The sequence below is a fragment of the Pleurodeles waltl genome, chromosome 7 (assembly GCF_031143425.1).
Source record: "Pleurodeles waltl isolate 20211129_DDA chromosome 7, aPleWal1.hap1.20221129, whole genome shotgun sequence".
In the NCBI taxonomy this organism is placed as follows: domain Eukaryota; kingdom Metazoa; phylum Chordata; class Amphibia; order Caudata; family Salamandridae; genus Pleurodeles; species Pleurodeles waltl.
The window spans coordinates 123,957,083-123,975,176 of record NC_090446.1 but is presented as its reverse complement, the minus strand read 5'-3'; the positions used below and the strand labels follow the sequence as shown (position 1 = coordinate 123,975,176).

Below are 18,094 nucleotides of genomic sequence, written 5' to 3'. Positions count from 1 at the left end.
TTTTAGGCTGTGATGGAGGGGTGGGGGTGTGTTTGCATAGGCCTCGCTGTGAGGGCACCTTTCACAGAGGAATAAATACATAGGCTGTAGCGTTCTAGTCGGAGCTGCCCACGTTGGATCTCAACATCCTGTGATTCTGGGCAAATCACTTAAGCCCCCTCCCTAAAATAAAAATGAATTTCATCATGTGCAGTGTGACTGGTTGTTACGTAAATTGCTTCAATGCCTTTCAGCTGAGTTCACACTACATAAAACTACAAAAAGGAATAAAGATTTGTGAATACGGGCCATGTTTTTTGGGAGTGCCCGGGCCTAATTGTGTTTCCAATCTCACCCTGATTCCCCTGACAATATTTTCAAAATCTCCCAACTTCCTCTTCCAAAATGTTGGCATGTATGTTTGAAACTTCATAAATGAATGAGAATGACTGATGCATTGCAGCTATTAACCACAGATTACTAACATTGCAGGCCCTGACCAGTTAGGCTCAATAAATATAAACCCAGGTCAGTGGAGGCTGGGATGTGCGTTGGTCTGTCCATTTTGTGTCCCGTATCCAGTTCCGATCGTGATGGGCCTTGTAGAGTCGTCAGTCCCTCACCGAGTCATGTGACTCTTCACAGCACCCATACATTACCGGTGGTGGCCTCAAGAGGGTTTCCTTCCCACACTATTTCCTGCTTCTTCGTGTCCCGCCCACTGCACATCAGGAAGAGAACGTCATCATGTAGAAGCAGTCATCGACACTAAGCGCTTCAGCCCTACCAAGTTTGCTATCCCTCCCATCAGTATAACTAAATGCAGACAGTAGATGTGTATTGGTAGGTGTTACAGGAGGATTTGTGTGTGAAGGCTTATTTCCCCTTCAGGATGTAGAAAAGTTGTAGACATTGCTTCATTTAAGCTGGTGGTTGCCAGTCGGAACACCGGCACTTATTTTACTGCGAGCAAAAGTCACATATGGGAAAGACTGAGGAAGAGAAAAACGAAAAAGTGTTGCAAAGGGAGAAGGCTGCAAGAGTGAGCTGGCGGGGCAGAGAGTGGCTGTAAATGGACTAAAGAGGCCAGAAATGGCTTTAGGATTACGCTGCCTCAGTGTTCTATGCTTGCGCATTTAGGTGCAGCAGCCGCCTATTACAGAGGAGAGCTTTGGGCACCTGCACGTTTTTATTTACAAATTAATCACTTGTTGTAGAGATGTGTGTGGGAGACAGATGGAGGGGAGGTCTAGACCGCGGTCTTACAAATTGTATTTATATAGCGCTTACTATTCCTTACGAGGAGTCAAAGGGCTTTTCGGCGCGTAGCATGCTACTCTGGAACCCAAAAGGATTAATAGTGAATTAGTATAGAGAAATAAGAGTTGATTTGTGTGGTGGACACGTTGTAGCTGAGGAGAGACGTGTGCAAGGGGGTAAGAGTACAGTGTCATCTTAAGGATTTTGGTTGGCAGGGCCACAGGTAACAAATGTTTTGTGGGGCCCTGTCTGGAACAACTTTGAATCGTATTACCCATGTGTTGTTATGTCAAGCCCTGCGTTGCTAAACAATACTGAATTTTAGGTTAAATTTAAGATACAAAAATACACAGACCTGAGCTGGACAGAAAGTTCACTTTCTCAGGGGTCCATTGGAAGTTGAGAGCCCTGGGCGATTGCTCACTTTACCTGTGCCTTAAAACGTCTCTGGCAGGAGACCCTACATAATTAAATTGGTTTCTAAATATTAAAGAATGTTGAAAATAAACACAACGAGTTCAGTTTCATGTACTTAAATTATTTTTTTTAGCATTGCTCTGAGACATTAATATGATTGTAATTGTTGTTTCTTCAGATGTTACCTCCTTTTATCGAAGAAATGTGCAAAAGGATCTGCAGGCCTTCACATATTTTCCCACAGATTTGGACTGTCTCTAATTATGACTTGTAGATTACACATATATCCATGCAGCAAGTGTATCAAACCACTGATCTCTGGAACAGCTGCTCCACCTGAAGTATAAATCATTAACAAGTTTGAAAAGAATACAAACAAATAAAGTGCTTTTAGTCGAATTCTTTTAACAGCATTGGGTCTTTTACTCTGTTGTGCAGAAGATAAGTCCAGGGTTGGGGCCTGCCACGGGTTTTGAGGGCCCGCCGCCCAACATGTGACTCTTTTGATAGCAAGTTGTGCCTCAGATCCCTGTGAGTTAATATGTGTCCCCATCCCCTCACTTCCCAATGTTCTGCAGGAGCATCTTATTGCTGAAGGCTTTCTGAGCCAGCTTCTCAGCTCTTGACATTTCCAGGAACTCTCTCAGGATGTGGAAGGTGAGGTCCAGTGAGTTGGGCTTCCCATCCTGCCTCTTGGAAGCATACGATGACCTTGGCTCTCTGCGATCACGCTGGACTTCTTGGTCCGAGCTGTGTAACCTACAGTGAGCCGGGTGCCTCAGATCTGGTCCAAGGGCTTCCCCCAGACCACCATCGTCCAACACCCCACCGCTGTTCCGTGGCAGGTTCTCTGCTACTGACGCTGACCGTGGCCAGAGGCCCAGGCTAGCGTCGGCCAAAAGTGCATAGTAGTGGGGAGCTTGTGGAAAAGTCAAGGGGTAGCCATGGTTCTCTGAGGGCAGGAAGAGCAGAGCCAGTAGGGAAGCCATCCATATCACCTCTGACTTCATGGTCCTTGTTTGTCCTCAGACGCTTTCCCAAAGTCAGCCCACCGTGCAGGGGCAATGTAAGCTCTAGAGATAAACAAACACATAACATGTACATTACATTCCTTAACTTCACAGCCAGAACGTTTGTCACATAACAATTTGGAGCATGTCTTAATTTTCCTCAAAAAACAAATAGCTTAATGTGTAAATATTTTTAGAACTATTTTTTATTTTAATTATGTGATTAGCATGTTTAAACCATTGAGAACATTGGCTCACATCGATGTGTTGTATACTAAGATAACATACATAACATTCCAACATGACAAATGTAGTCAAATATATGGAAAAGTCAGCTTTTTTTATTTCCTTATTAATGTCAGGAGAGAGACTGATTATTGGTGGGAAAAGTAAGGATATGGCTAAAGACAGGGAGGTATGACACCAAGGGGCAGATTTAAGAGCCCCTAGCGCCTCCTTGCACCACATTATGTCTTTTTTTTTTTTTTTACACAATAATGTGGCTCAATGAGGCCAAAATCGCCACACCAAATTTACAAAGTGGGGGGGGGGGTTCAATACATGCATTGCACCACTTTGTAACCCTTTGCGCTACATTATACCTGAGCCATGTATGCAAGGGGGGCATTCCCGTTACTGGGCCTGAAAAAATGGCACAAAGAAATCCAAGAGATTTCTTTGCTGCATTTTTCTCAGCACTTTTAACGCCTGCTCAGAGCAGGTGTTAAAAGGAGGCACACCGTTGTTTACATTGGGCTTTGCAGGATTAGCGTCAAAACATTTTTGGCTAATCCCGCAAAACTCCAAACTAACGTCAAAAATGTTGACGCTAGTTCCCCTAACTACAGCCATGGTGCGCCGTATCTTAGATACGGCGCACACATAGTGGCGTTAGGGGGGGGCATAAGGTAGACTGGGTGCAGCACCACTTTTCTTAAATCTGGCCCCAAGTATTTAATTTTGAAAAATACTGCAACAAGGCGAGAAGAGAGTTATTGGGAGAGCAGGACACTATTTTTTTTTTAATGTGGCAGGACAGCAGGTATTTTCCTACACCTGTGGGAGTTTACAGGGGTTCTGCATGAGTGGTAGTAGGATAACAATTTAGGTAGGATGGGGGTGGCAGGACCCCAGGTATATATTATTTTAAAGCGCAGTTTACTGGTAGGGGGACTGAGAGAGCTGAGGGCATTTTCATAGCTCTCCCGTGATTTCGCTTACATATGCACTGCTGATCATTGGGGCTAGCTGAGCACGGAAAGAGATTTTAGGTTGTGGTAGTTCTCAGTAATGAGGTTTTCCCACCTCGGTGCTCCAAGTTATATAGATAATGCTTCAGTCTTGTTTTGTAGCTAATGTCACTTCAAACACTCGGTGTGAACCTACCCTGTTTTTGACAGCTGACCATCTATGGTTCTATGTGTTTTTGTGCCGAGGGATCTATGTGACATCATCAGTGGAAGTTAAGGAGTGAGTGAGTATGGACAAGCAGTGGAATGCAGCTGCAGCCATTGTCACTGGAATGCCCAACCAAAGTGACTGCCAACTCTGGTGACCACTGTGAAACCGTAGCAGTTGCAGAAATGCTTGTTTTGGATAAAGGGGCACTGTGAGGGATATTCATAACACACAATTATTGAGAGGTTGGGATCCATAATGAGGTTGGTTTCAACTGAGTGATTCCAAGTGATGTCACAGGGAGCGAGAGCAAAGGTCTGGTTGTCTATGATGTCACTTGGAACTTCGAGTTGGAACATGCACAGTTGTTGCTGCTTTTCCATCCACCTTTAATGTAATTCATGCCCCCTCGAGAACACTTCCCCCGTAAGGCGATCCCCTGGATGAGCTGGGATGGGGAGGAAGGGTCTATAAGACAGCTATGCACAACACCCCTCGCCCCTCCTTCCTAAGCATAGAATTTTATATCAAGAACGGAGATCCCAAGGAAATAGGAAGAAAATAATTGTCGTAGTGCTGTTTTTGGTGACACAAACGGAACTCCCTAATCCCGGTTACGATAAACTGAATCCTGAAAAGATAAATACAAGTCGCCTTCTTAACATTGACTCCTGTATAATATTCAAGACTCAGTATCTACATTGAGTTTTATTCCTGATCAAAAGTTAACTGTACTAATTCCAATTAATTAAGACAGTAGACAGCCAATGTTGGCTGCACCATTATATCAGCTTTCTATAAGAAATCCATAGGCAGCACTGCTTTCTCAGAACAAACTGCTAAGCTTGGGAACTCGCTGCCAGCCAAGATATGAAACATTACTATTTTCTAAGTTAACTACATCATCCTACAGCTGTGGGATAGTACCTGGCATATTATACTATCCCTGCAATTGCAAGCTGGGCAACAGATATGAAACAGCCCAACTAGCACACAACTTTATATGGCCAGGTAAGTGATGAAAGGCTGATCTGTGTCTCGTATGCAATCATGTCAATTCATATATGCCCTTACAGTCCTACTCTGATACTAAAACCAGTACATTCGGCCTACGGAAGTCCAACCAGACCGTAATAATGATCTGATACGGTCTCATGTAAGCAGGTCTTGTTCATCATCTGGTAATGTACCAGACCACGGTTATAAGCCGCCCTTCCCCAGTGAGGAGATCTGCCACGTACCGTTGGCCAACGGATGACTAGTTTAGTCCACCACCGTAGACCCAACCAACCACTTATTATAACCACGTTTTGACATCTCACATTGACAATGCCCAAGGGGATGATGGTAACCAAGTTCATCCCAGAAGCTCTCTCTTCTATTTCATCCTCTAACTTAAGCATGTTCAGGACCACAATCTTCAAACAAAACATCTCAGAATTGACACCCCGGAGCTTTAACCAGCTACGTAGACCATCATAATGAGACATCCCATAACGGGGCCTGCAGGGCTGCTCAAAGCTGCCAGCTTACTGAAGACATTAAACCGCACGGCTGTCTCTCATACGTTTTCGTGCTATATTCCATAACACGCTAACCACACCTTGGTGACCATCACACATGACATGGAAACACTTCCCACAAAGGATCACAAAACAAAGACAACATCCTTCCAGCCACACATCCTACACAGTGTAGCATACTACGCATGTAGGCAAGCGCTATATAAATGCTACAATACTTGCCGCTATCTCAAGTCTGTGTATAAGTTAATACGCAAAGTATCAGTAACCGCTTAGAATTAAGAAGACGCATCCTTAAAAAGATGCCCTTGTCATTAGCATGGTGGTGCAACCGTGTGCAGCAACATCTTGAGTGTCTACACACTGCACTGCCAGAAATAAAACGTCAGCTTAAAGGGGTGCAGCGGGTCTGATCTGGCTCGTGCCCCATTGTGAATGACTGCACGGGGCCCGGGAGTAAAGTAACTTGAGCGGCATTATTTCTTTTTTCTTTGCTTTTGCAAAATGAAATGCCAAACAGAAACACGTAGTTCAGTTAAGAATCCGAAAACTGAAAGGCAGAAGCAGGAGAACGGGTGAAATTGTACCCCGAGTTTAGTGAAACCTACATCATCCAGAAATGTCAGTGGATAAAAATGCACCAACAGTGGTGCAGTCTTTCTGATCTGCCGCCTCCAGTCCTTACTGGAGCACTTTGTCAGCCCCCGCCACAGTAACATGTTCTCTTTAAAGCGCTCCGTCAGCTCTGTTAAATATCTCACATCAGCGCTTTAAATGGGAAACCAGAAGTGCGGGTACTCACTCTTTAGAGCAGCTGGTCCGCCTGAGCAGAGTGAGTACTCTTTCATTCTAACTATGAACCACTGCTGAGAAGTGCAGGGACTGTCCCTTTCAGATTAGAGAAGTGCAGGTACTCCGTACCGGACAGGACCGGCCCATTTAAAGCACTGCCTCACATAAATATTAGAATAAAAAACGATGTGGGTGTTTCCATTTTCGTTTCTCCTCCGCGGTCGGACAGGGCTCCCACAGCTGTGTTAAAACTTACGCCCGATGCACTGTCCAGGTGGCTTCGAGTCGAGCTTGAGCGGCTCCTCCGTTTATGTTTATTTTTCTCTGCATTTGGGGTTTTGTTGTTTTGGATTTTTTCCAGGCATCGGGAAAACTAGCGGAAGTTTGCCCCTGGCGTGGAACAGATTGAGAGCTCTGCGACTGGACCCCGAGAAAATTCAGATGTAATCGTCTTCGTTCAATAATTTAGCATCGAAGTGACCCGGAGGCGATACGCAGCGCTCGAGGAGCTACTAAACCGAGACATGTTCACAGCGTGCGGAAGGCTGTGCGTCTGAGAGGGGCGGGTTCAGATGCCACACACAGTGTGCCTTGAGGGGCACGTCGTGAGCCTAACAGCCTCTAAGCGCTTGGCTTGTCATGTTTTATTTATAGCACCAAACGTGTCTGCTGGGTTGTTTAAAGGGAACAAAGTCCATCAATTTGTGGGGGACGGGGGGGGGCGGGGCCATGTGAGAAATAATTTGCATTTGTTTACCTATAGCTGTATGGGGGAGCAAAAAACGACGGACTAGAATGCAACGCTGAGTATTTACCAGTGGCCAAGTCTAATTCAAATATTTTACCCCTTTTACCCCTCACGCTGTTCATCTCGGTGAGGAATCCTAAATTGGCAGGTGTGCCCTGACTACAGAGGTCACACGTGGCTGAAAGTAGTCCGTAGCAGCTCGTTTATTGGGTGTTTGACTGGGCTTTAGCTCCTGGCTAGGGGTTAAGACTAAATGGCCTATATTTGGGAGCTGTCTTGAGTGATGGCGAGCAAAAGAAACGAAGGATTAAAATCCAGAGGCAGTAGAATAGGCAGTTCTCCACCCCCCCCCCCCCCCCCTCCTTTAGTTCTTAGGTATTCCTCCCTCCAGCTCCTAGGAGCACTGTAATCTATGGAAGGATGCCAGGGGGAGCCTGATGCTGAGTCAATGTTGTATGTCAATCAATCAGAGAATTTGTAAAGCGCACTATTCACCCGTGAGGGTCTTAAGCCGCTGATGCAATAATTATTTACTATCATGTTACATTTATTTGCAGCCAAACTTGTAGCCTCATTTACAATAATCTGATGCATCAGCCCCTATGGGTCAGATTTATTGCTCTGCCCTATGATCCCCTAATGATGCCATGGATGAGCTGTATAATACAGAGCTCTATGGCATACATTTTCACCGTTGCAGCAGCAATATGTTGGCGCTAAACTCATGCATTGCTGAACTAGGATAAAAAGAAAAATTACGCTACTCCAACAATGCAAGGAGGCCCCCACAGAGAAAAACCCTGCATCTATTTTACGCCTGATCTTGGCTAGTGGTAAAATTCTGATGCAGTGAAGTCGCAGAATGTAGTAAATTTCACTGCGTCAGTTCTGCATGGCTTTTCCTGTGGGAATGCCTACCCTGCATACATTATACCTGACGCAGGTATAATGTGACGCAGGACTTGAAAACTGATGCATTGCGCCCAAAGCATTGGTTTATAAATCTGGATCAGTGTAGTGCACGCCACTCTGTCAAAAAAAAAAAAAAATGACGCAACTGTGGTGCAAAGACCTTGTAATTGAGGACCTTTGTGCTATAAAATAGAACAACTCTGAAACAGCGCGAAGCTGGAACACAACCGATCTATGCAGCCAAATAAAACATAAGACATGTTTGTTAAAACGCCGAGTTTTCAGTGATCTCAAAACGGCTCGACTTGGGGCAGAACACAAGCTGAGCAGCGTGCCCCGTCTAGTTATTAGTGGGCATCTGTGGAAAGAGACCCGTCCTCGAAGGTCACAGTTCCGGCTTGTGGGACCACAGAGAGGAGAGAGTCATGGTCTGTTGTGGGCACAGAAAGCAAACTGCGAGGCCAAGTGTTCAGGAATATTCTGGTATGTCGACTTACGTCTGATACCTGTTGCTTTAAAGAAAGCTTGCTATGGTGCACATTTTATCAACCTCAAATGGATGAAAAGCTGAGCTGATCCCGTTACTTTGCATATCTCACACTGGTTTCTGCAGTATCCCCCCCCTATCCGCTCATGTATTGCTCAAGAACGCTTCTTATTCACAAACCTCCACTTTAAGAACAATAATATATATATTTTTAGGCTCACGTTCGCTGTCGCGCGGAGGCGAGCCCAGGGGACACTGCACTATGAAACGGGGGGCTCAGATTTCAAGCCCTAGAGAGCGCGGAGGGCTTTCGGTAGACATGGAAACATGGGGCGCAGAGACGGTTCTGACGTCCGGCAGCCCCCTGAGATGGGTGAAGTTTGTAACCCACCTTTTGTTTGCTCATCTCTAGGAGTGCTCACCAAACATTAGGGAAGCCTGATTACAAGGCGATCTTAGAGCAAAAACCTGTTTACCCTCCATGCCTAGGGGTGTCGGGATGTCTGTGGCAACTCGGACTACCAGGGAGAACATCAAACTGGACATCTAAAGAACAGGCTTCTCAAAACACCTTCCTCTGCGGCGCTTTGAAACCTTGCTTTACTTTGCTTCTGTGAGCACTATCCTGCTCTCGCGTGCAATGTGAGTGACTCAAGGCCTTGATTTAAGAAAAGTAGTGCTGCACCCAGTGCAGCGCCACTTTGCGCCCCGTAGCGCCCCCCCCCTCAAACTCCACCATGTGTGCGTTGTATCTAAGATACTCCGCACCATGGCGGTAGTTTGGGGGTTAGCGTCAGAATTTTTGACAAAAGTTCGGTGCTTTGCAGGATTAGCGTCAAAAATGTTAATGCTTATCCTGCAATGCCCACTGAGGTCCATTGTAAACAATGGTGTGTCTCCTTTCAACGCTTGTTCTGAGCAGGCGTTAAAAGTTCTGAAAAAAAAATTACGCATAGAAATCTCTTTGATTTCTTTGCACCATTTTTTCGGCCTCCCTAACGGGGTAACGCCTCGTTTGCATAAATTGTGCATGACGCAGGCATAATGTAGCACAAAGGGTTAGAAAGTTTGGTGCAGCGATTTTAGCCTCGTTGGGCCACATTAGCGTGAAGAAAAATTACGCTAATGTGGCGCAATGAAGTGCTAGGGGCTCTTAAATCTGCCCCCAAGTTGCTTCATGCCCCATACGTAAGCATGTCTGGTAGCTCATTCGATTAATGAACCCACTTGCGGAATCTGTGCTTTTCCTCACCGTCCCAGCAGGTTCACTCATCCTTCTGAGGTTGATAAAATGCGTGCCATGAGCCAATAAACCTATTCTATTGTAGACTATCAATAGCGCCAACAGAGACCTGCTTGGGATGAATGTGCGGTCTACATATATGCGTGTTATGTGCCAGCTGTTAATCCATGGCTGTACCTGAGCTGATGTACATCTAGCGCCTCATACACTTTTTTTTTACCTAGCTGTAACTTGTACCGTGTCAAAAACAGGCCCTGCCTGCACCTTTCTTCCCCTAGCATTGACCATTACCGCAAAAAACTGTCGACAGTTTGAAAGAAACCCACTCGTCATCGACCACCAAATCTTTGAACCGTCTGTAACTGCCCACGACAGGAAGGGCGTTTTGGCGCCACCGGAAGGCTAGCAATAAAGTGAGACCATGTCAAGCCTGATTCGTCACATCAATAACGCTGATAATCGCACAGCTCAAAGGGTCATCCGAATCAACATTTGTTGAAACTGAAACCAAAGTTGTTGGTAATTTACCCTTCTCTCAGTGCCCCTGGATTTACTAAAAGTCTCCGTGGGTCCGGCTCTTCCGTGGGCAAGCCACCCAAGGAGCCTTCTTAGCAGCAAGTTGCATTTTGCTGCCCTCACTGTGTCATGGCAGAAATGACTGAGGAGTCATGCGCAGGGGCTCAACCCTAGGAGTTATCTAGGCCCATATTTATACTTTTTTAGCGCCGCATTTGCGTCGTTTTTTGACGCACAATCTGCGCTAACTTGCAAAACACAATTGTTTTTTGCAAGTTTGCGCCGTTTTTGCGTCAAAAAGCGGCGCAAATGCGGCGCTAAAAAAGTATAAATACGGGCCCTAGTCCACTAACATTTCTACTTCCGCCCGCGACCGCCACTGAACGGCGGTGTAAACCGTGTCTGCAGGAGGCAAGCAACCCACCAAGCTATGTCGTCAGCGACCAGGCATCCTCCTAGTTTTGGCTACCAATGGTAAGCGATCCTGAGCAGACCGGCAACCCAGACAGCCACCAATAGTTGTGGCAACCGCAGCATAATGACCCCAAAAGCTCACCACAGCAGGCGTGTAACCCACTGCACTATTATCACCGATTAGACGCCCTTGGCCACTAGCCAGTGGCCTACAATAGCCTCCACAGAATACAGACGACACAATGAGTTATTAACAAGTAGTACGTTTTTGCTTGTTGCAACTGCTATGAAGTAAATGTCACCCAGCAGGCGCGCAACCCAATGAGCTATCTGAGCAGCAGCTGTGCATCTCAGTGTTTGTGGGCCGCCGATCTTCGTTTAGCGGAGTAACAAAACCTGTGTTTAGGGGGGGGGAGAGTGGGGCTGCACAGTACATGGAGGTTCCCCTCTCCGGACTCACGCAGGAACTCTCAGGCCAGAGTACTGTGCTGAGAGCGCCCCTTGGAGCTCGGGGCCCTCAAGCATCCGGGGGCTGCGGGGACCTTTGTTACGCCACTGTCTTGGTTGCAGAACAGTATCTTCAGCTGGCGCCCTACTCAATAAACCATCACCAAGCGTGCATATTTATTCTCAACACCACCGCTATCTAGAAATGAGTGGAATTTACTCCATCATGCTTTAAAGCACTAATGGATTCCAATTCGAGAGTCTTTTTTAGAGGAAATAAACGCTCAGTAAAAAAGCTTTTTGTCTTCGACTAAGGTTTTTACCAAACGAGTCCCAGCGGCTATTTACCTGTCAGATCTTTCTAAAAGCGCGCGAGTGTAGTGCATTATCTTCGCAGAGCCGCAGAAGCCGCTATGTCTGGAGGGAAAGTGCCACCGACCTCGAGAAAAAAAGTATACAGTCTTTCCGTTAACGAAGACGTGAAAACGTAGGATTCCCCGCATGGAGCAGGCTCCTGTACTGTAAGGTACGGTGCGGCACAAAGCGCCACGGCGCCCCGGGTGTAGGCCCCTACGCGCCCGGCGCTCAGACTTACCTCTGGAGGTGCACAGCGCTCCGTGCAGGCTTCCTATGGGAGTCATGCCGCCTCAGAGCTCACACTTATATACCGATGGGGGGCTGGGGCCCCCTCCGCCTCCCAGACTCCCCAAGCAGGCGTGGGCGCTGCGCATCCCCTGGATGACAGGCCAGTGACGCGAAGATGTGGGGTACAAGACCAAGCAGGGGTACTGTTTGACAACAAGGGGCACTTTGGAGGCGCTCAGCTGTCCAGGCACACGTCACTGAGAGAAGTTTCGGGCCCAGATTTATTGAAGCGGATGCTAGTTACTATGCAGCGCAGAAATAGTTCTTTCTGTGCGGGGAAGGTGTCTTTTCACGGTGCAAAAACCACCGTGCGTGAAGGGTGCATCCCCTGAGTGGGTCATCACATATCTCTAACTTTTGACGCTAACCCAGTCGACTAATATAGCCAGACTGTGCTTCGTGTCAAAAAGTAATGCCTTATTGACGCAAGAAGGGGAAGTCTATTCATTCTTAAATTTTTTTTTAAAAAACTGAAAAAAGCTAGGCATTGCATATGTGCTGCAGTGCACAGCACACACCAAATGAGGCAGAGTTGCAAGAAAGTGGTGCATCAGTCTCGACGCGCCAGTCTTCTTGCGTCGCCTTGCCCCACCTAATGACTCCATGGTTGTGTCGTATTTACAAAATGGTGCACCATGGAGGTCGTTAGGACAATAGCGTCAACATTTTGGACACTATTGTGGCGCTTTGCTGCACCGGCATCAAAATATTTGACACTAGTGCAGCAAAGCGCTGGGAGGCTCATTGATTAAAACGGGTGCGTCATTTTAATGCCTGCTCTGAGCAGCCGTTAAAAATGATGGAAAAAATGGCCAAGTGAATTGTTGCAAATTTCATTGCGCCTTTATTTCAAGCCACCCTTGTGAGAAAGTAGCCTCTTTCTAGCATGATTACCCCCATTTTTGGCCTGTTTTTCAATGTTTGTCAGTGTGTTCTTACTGTCCGACTGGGATCCTGCTAGCCAGGACCCCAGTGCTCGTAGTTTGTGGAGTATGTGTGTTGTCAGTATGCTTGACTGTGTCACTGGAGTTCTGCTAACCAGAACTCCAGTGCTTATGCTCTCTCTGTGTACCAAATTAGTCACTATAGTTTAGTGACTCCAAATACCAATTCTAATTGGCACACTGGCCCACCCTTATAAATCTGTAGTGTATGGTACCTGGTTACCCAGGGCATTGGGGTTCCAGGAGATCCTTATGGGCTGCAGCATTTCTTTTGCCACCCATAAGGAGCTCATACAAACACTCCTTCAGGACTGCCACTGCACCTGAGTGAAATAGTGCCCACACTATTGCACAACCATTTTCCACTGCACCAGGAAACTTATAAGTCCCCTATATGTCTAACCTTCAGTTACTGAAGGCTAGGTGCAAAGTTACTGTGTGTGAGGGCACCCTTGCACTGGCAAAGGTGCCCCCACGTTGTCAATGGCCAATTCCCCGGACTTCATGAGTGCAGGGACATCATTATAAGCGTGCACTACAATACATATATGTAGCTTCACAATGGTAACTCCGAATATGGCCATGTGAGGTGTCTACAATTGTGAAATTGAACCCCCAATCCAAATCTGGTATTGTGGGGCCAATTCCATGCATCCTGAGTGCTCCACCATGGTCCCCCAGTACTGTCAAACGATCTCTCTGAGGTTTCCACTGCAGCCCCAGCTGCTGCCACCTCACAGACAGGTTTCTGCCCTCCTGGGGATTGAGCAGCTCAATCCCAGGAAGGCAGAACAAAGCATTTCCTTTAGGAGAGGAGTGTTACACCCTCTCCCATTGGAAATTGGTGTTACATGCATGGGGGGGGGGTATCCTCCCAGAGCCTCTGGAAATGCTTTGAAGGGCACAAACAGTACCCTCCTCGCATAATCCAATCTACACCGGTTCAGGGACCCCCAGTCCATGCTCTGGCACGAAACTAGACAAAGGAAAGGGGAGTGACCACTCCCCTGTCCATCACCACCCCAGGGGTGGTGCCCAGAGCTGCTCCAGAGTATCCCTGGCTCTAGCCATCTTAGATTCCAGGGTGTGGGGACCCTCTGGGAACATCTGAGTGGCCAGTGCCAGCAGGTGACATCTGAGAACCCTCCTGATAGGTGCATACCTGGGTAGGTAGCCAATCCCCCCTCAGGGCTATTTGGGGTCTCTCCTCTGGGGGTTTCCTCAGATTCGGTTTGCAAGACTCCACCAGGACTCCTCTGCTTAAGCTTCTGACCGTCGGATCAACCGCAGACTGCTCCAGGAACTGCTGTAACTGCAACAAAGTATCCAGGAAGGCTACTGTGACCTGCAACTTCAGCTCCAGTCAGCAACTGCAACAGTTTCCAAGGTGTGCACACTCTGAGGACTGCCTGTCTTCACCCCGCACCAGAAGAACCAAAGGAATCTCCTGTGGAGGGACAGAGTCACTTCCCTGCTTCAGCAGGCACCTCTCTGCGACAACGACCTGTACTCTGAGACTCCTCTTCTGTCAACCAGCTTGATCCTTGGAACACAGGTGGTGGACCAAAGTGATTCTGACCGTCCAAAGGTCCAGCTGTCCAAATTTGGCTGCCCAAAGAGCTTACCTCCCCGTGCCAGGCAGTACCCCTGTGCATTGTGTCTTTTGCAGCTCCTTGGGCTTCTGTGCACTTCTTCCAAAAGTTCTTCATGAACAGTGTAGCCTAGGTCCCCAGCACTCTATCCTGTGACGCACAGCTCTCTGAGTTATCTGGAGGCATGGGATCCTCCTGTGTAGTGCTGCGATGACCGCACTTTGCAACTCCTATGTCCCGTGTCCTGGGACTCCTGTGGGTCCTGCCAGGTGTTCGGAGGGCTCTCTGAAGCGCTGAGAGCCCCCTCTGTCTCCTCAGGCCAAGTTGAGAACCCCAGGTCCCTCCTGGGTCCGTGCAGCTCTTCTTTGACACAAAACGCATACTTGCGTGAACCAAGGCTTGTTGGCGGAATCCAGTGACGCAAACAGCCTGCATCCAACAAATCGATGTGGGACATCTCTTGCACTAAGCTGGAACCCGCAGCTATCTTCTTTGGTGCATTTCTGTACTTTTCTTCCAACCGGAGAATCCAATTTTGCACCTTCTTCCAGGTGGGCAGGGGCTCCTGTTCTTCCTGGACTCTTCATCAACTTCTGGACTTAGTCTCCTCTCTCCAAAGGTCTTCAGGTCCAGGAATCCATTGTTGGTTGCATGCAGTCTTGCTTGGTTCGTGCATAATTCTTCATCACAACTTGTAGTGTTTTCTGAGGAAACTTGCTGTACTTTACTCATACTTTCCTGGGCTCTGGGGTGGAGTACTTTACTTACCTTTGGTGTTTTCTTACACTCCCAGCGCCTCTCTACACACTACACTTGCCTAGGGGGGAATCCGACCTTCGCATTCTACTATTTTATTATATGGTTTGTGTTGCCCCTAGGCCCATTGCAATCTATTGCGTTTTTCACTGTTTGCTCTATTCTATGACTGTTTACTTACCTGATTTTGGTTACTAGTGTATGTAGGAGGCTGGCCTGGCTTGTAGTGGGTACCAAGGGGTACTTACACCTTGCACCAGGTCCAGGTATCCCTTATTAGTGTAGAGGAGTGTCTAGTAGCTTAGGCTGATAGAAAAGGTAGCTTAGAAGAGCAGCTTAGGCTGAACTAGGAGACGTGTGAAGCTCCTACTATACCACTGGTGTCATATGCACAATATCATAAGAAAACACAATACACAGATATACTAAAAATAAAGGTACTTTATTTTTATGACAATATGCCAAAAGTATCTCAGTGAGTACCCTCAGTATGAGGATAGCAAATATACACAAGATATATGTACACAATACCAAAAATATGCAGTAATAGCAATAGAAAGCAATGCAAGCAATGTACAGTCACAATAGATTGCAATGAGAGCACATAGGTATAGGGGCAACACAAACCATATACTCCAAAAGTGGAATGCAAATAACGTATGGACACCAAACCTATGCGAGCTTGTAGAGGGTCGCTGGGACTGTAAGAAAACAGTGAGGGTTAGAAAAATAGCCCACCCCAAGACCCTGAAAAGTGGGTGCAAAGTGCACCTAAGTTCCCCAGAGAGCACAGAAGTCGTGATAGGGGAATTCTGCAAGGAAGACCAACACCAGCAATGCAACAACAATGGATTTCCAGACGAGAGACCCTGTGGAACAAGGGGACCAAGTCCAAGAGTCACACTCAAGTCGTGAGTGGGCAGATGCCCAAGAAATGCCAGCTGAGGGTGCAAAGAAGCTGCCACTGGATGGTAGAAGCTGTGGATTCTGCAAGAACGAAGAGGACTAGGAACTTCCCCTTTGGAGGATGGATGTCGCACGTCGTGAAGAAGCTTGCAGAGGTGTTTCCGTGCAGAAAGACCGCAAACAAGCCTTGCTAGCTGCAAGGGTTGCAGTTAGGGTTTTTGGATGCTGCTGTGGCCCAGGAGGGACCAGGATGTCGCCAATTGCGTGAGGAGACAGAGGGGGCGCCCAGCAAGACAAGGAGCCCACTCAGAAGCAAGCAGCACCCGCAGAAGTGCCGGAACAGGCACTACGAAGAAGAGTGAACCGGAGCTCACCCGAAGTCACAAAGGAAGGTCCCACGACGCCGGAGGACAAGTCAGGAGGTCGTGCACTGCAGGTTAGAGTGTCGGGGACCCAGGCTTGGCTGTGCACAAAGGAAATCCTGGAAGAGTGCACAGGAGCCGGAGCAGCTGCAAATCACGCGGTACCCAGCAATGCAGTCTAGCGTGGTGAGGCAAGGACTTACCTCCACCAAACTTGGACTGAAAAGTCACTGGACTGTGGGAGTCACTTGGACAGAGTTGCTGAGTTCCAGGGACCACGCTCGTCGTGCTGAGAGGGGACCCAGAGAACCGGTGATGCAGTCTTTTGGTGCCTGCGGTTGCAGGGGGAAGATACCGTCGACTTTGTTCTGCCTTCCTGGGCCAAGCCTGGCTGGACCCCAGGAGGGCAGAAACCTGTCTGAGGGGTTGGCAGCAGCAGCAGCTGCAGTGAAACCCCGGGAAAGGTAGTTTGGCAGTACCCGGGTCTGTGCTAGAGACCCGTGGGATCATGGGATTGTCTCACCAATGCCAGGATGGCATTGGGGGGGCAATTCCATGATCTTAGACATGTTACATGGCCATATTCGGAGTTACCATTGTGAAGCTATACATAGGTAGTGACCTATGTATAGTGCACACGTGTAATGGTGTCCCCGCACTCACAAAGTGCAGGGAATTTGCCCTGAACGATGTGGGGGCACTTTGGCTAGTGCCAGGGTGCCCACACACTAAGTAACTTAGCACCCAGCCTTTACAAGGTAAAGGTTAGACATATAGGTGACTTATAAGTTACTTAAGTGCAGTGGTAAATGGCTGTGAAATAACGTGGACGTTATTTCACTCAGGCTGCAGTGGCAGGCCTGTGTAAGAATTGTCAGAGCTCCCTATGGGTGGCAAAAGAAATGCTGCAGCCCATAGGGATCTCCTGGAACCGAATACCCTGGGTACCTCAGTACCATATACAAGGGAATTATAAGGGTGTTCCAGTATGCCAATGTAAATTGGTGAAATTGGTCACTAGCCTGTTAGTGACAATTTGGAAAGAAATGAGAGAGCATAACCACTGAGGTTCTGGTTAGCAGAGCCTCAGTGAGACAGTTAGTCATCACACAGGGAACACATACAGGGCACACTTATGAGCACTGGGGCCCTGGCTGGCAGGGTCCCAGTGACACATACATCTAAAACAACATATATACAGTGAAAATATGGGGGTAACGTGCCAGGCAAGATGGTACTATCCTACAGTGTATATATTGTGTATAATACTTACCCCCAGAAGGAGTATTGCCTCTAAGATATTTTTGGCCTTGTGTCACCAAAATAAAGTAACTTTATTTTTGGTAACACTGAGTATTGTCTTTTATTGTGTATAAGTACTGCGTGATTATAGTGGTATTGCAAGAGCTTTGCATGTCTCCTAGTTCAGCCTTGGTTGCTCTGCTACAGCTACCCCTAGACAGCCTAAGTTGCTAGACACTGCCTACATTTCACTAATAAGGGATAACTGGACCTGGTATGAGGTGCAAGTACCTTAGGTACCCACTACAAACCAGGCCAGCCTCCTACATCCCTGTGTTGGAACGCCCCCTTCATACATTGTGCCTGGCGCAGGCATAATGTGGCACAAGGGTTTACAAAGTGGCGAGTTGCAAGCATTGCGCCACTTTGTAAATACGACGCAGGGAAAAGCCACCTTAGTATTAAAAAAAGTGACACTACAGCAGCACAAGGTGGCGCTAG

The 18,094-nt window shown here is 47.5% G+C and overlaps 1 long non-coding RNA gene across 1 annotated transcript in view; it reads right to left on the bottom strand.

The window, feature by feature from the left end:
- Positions 1-1,808: 1,808 nt before the first annotated feature.
- The window catches only part of LOC138247212 (uncharacterized), a 101,559-nt gene continuing 85,273 nt past the window's right edge, over positions 1,809-18,094 (bottom strand). The window contains exon 3 of the long non-coding RNA XR_011194365.1: positions 1,809-2,729. This is a non-coding gene — a long non-coding RNA (uncharacterized lncRNA). The remainder of the gene's footprint in view (positions 2,730-18,094) is intronic.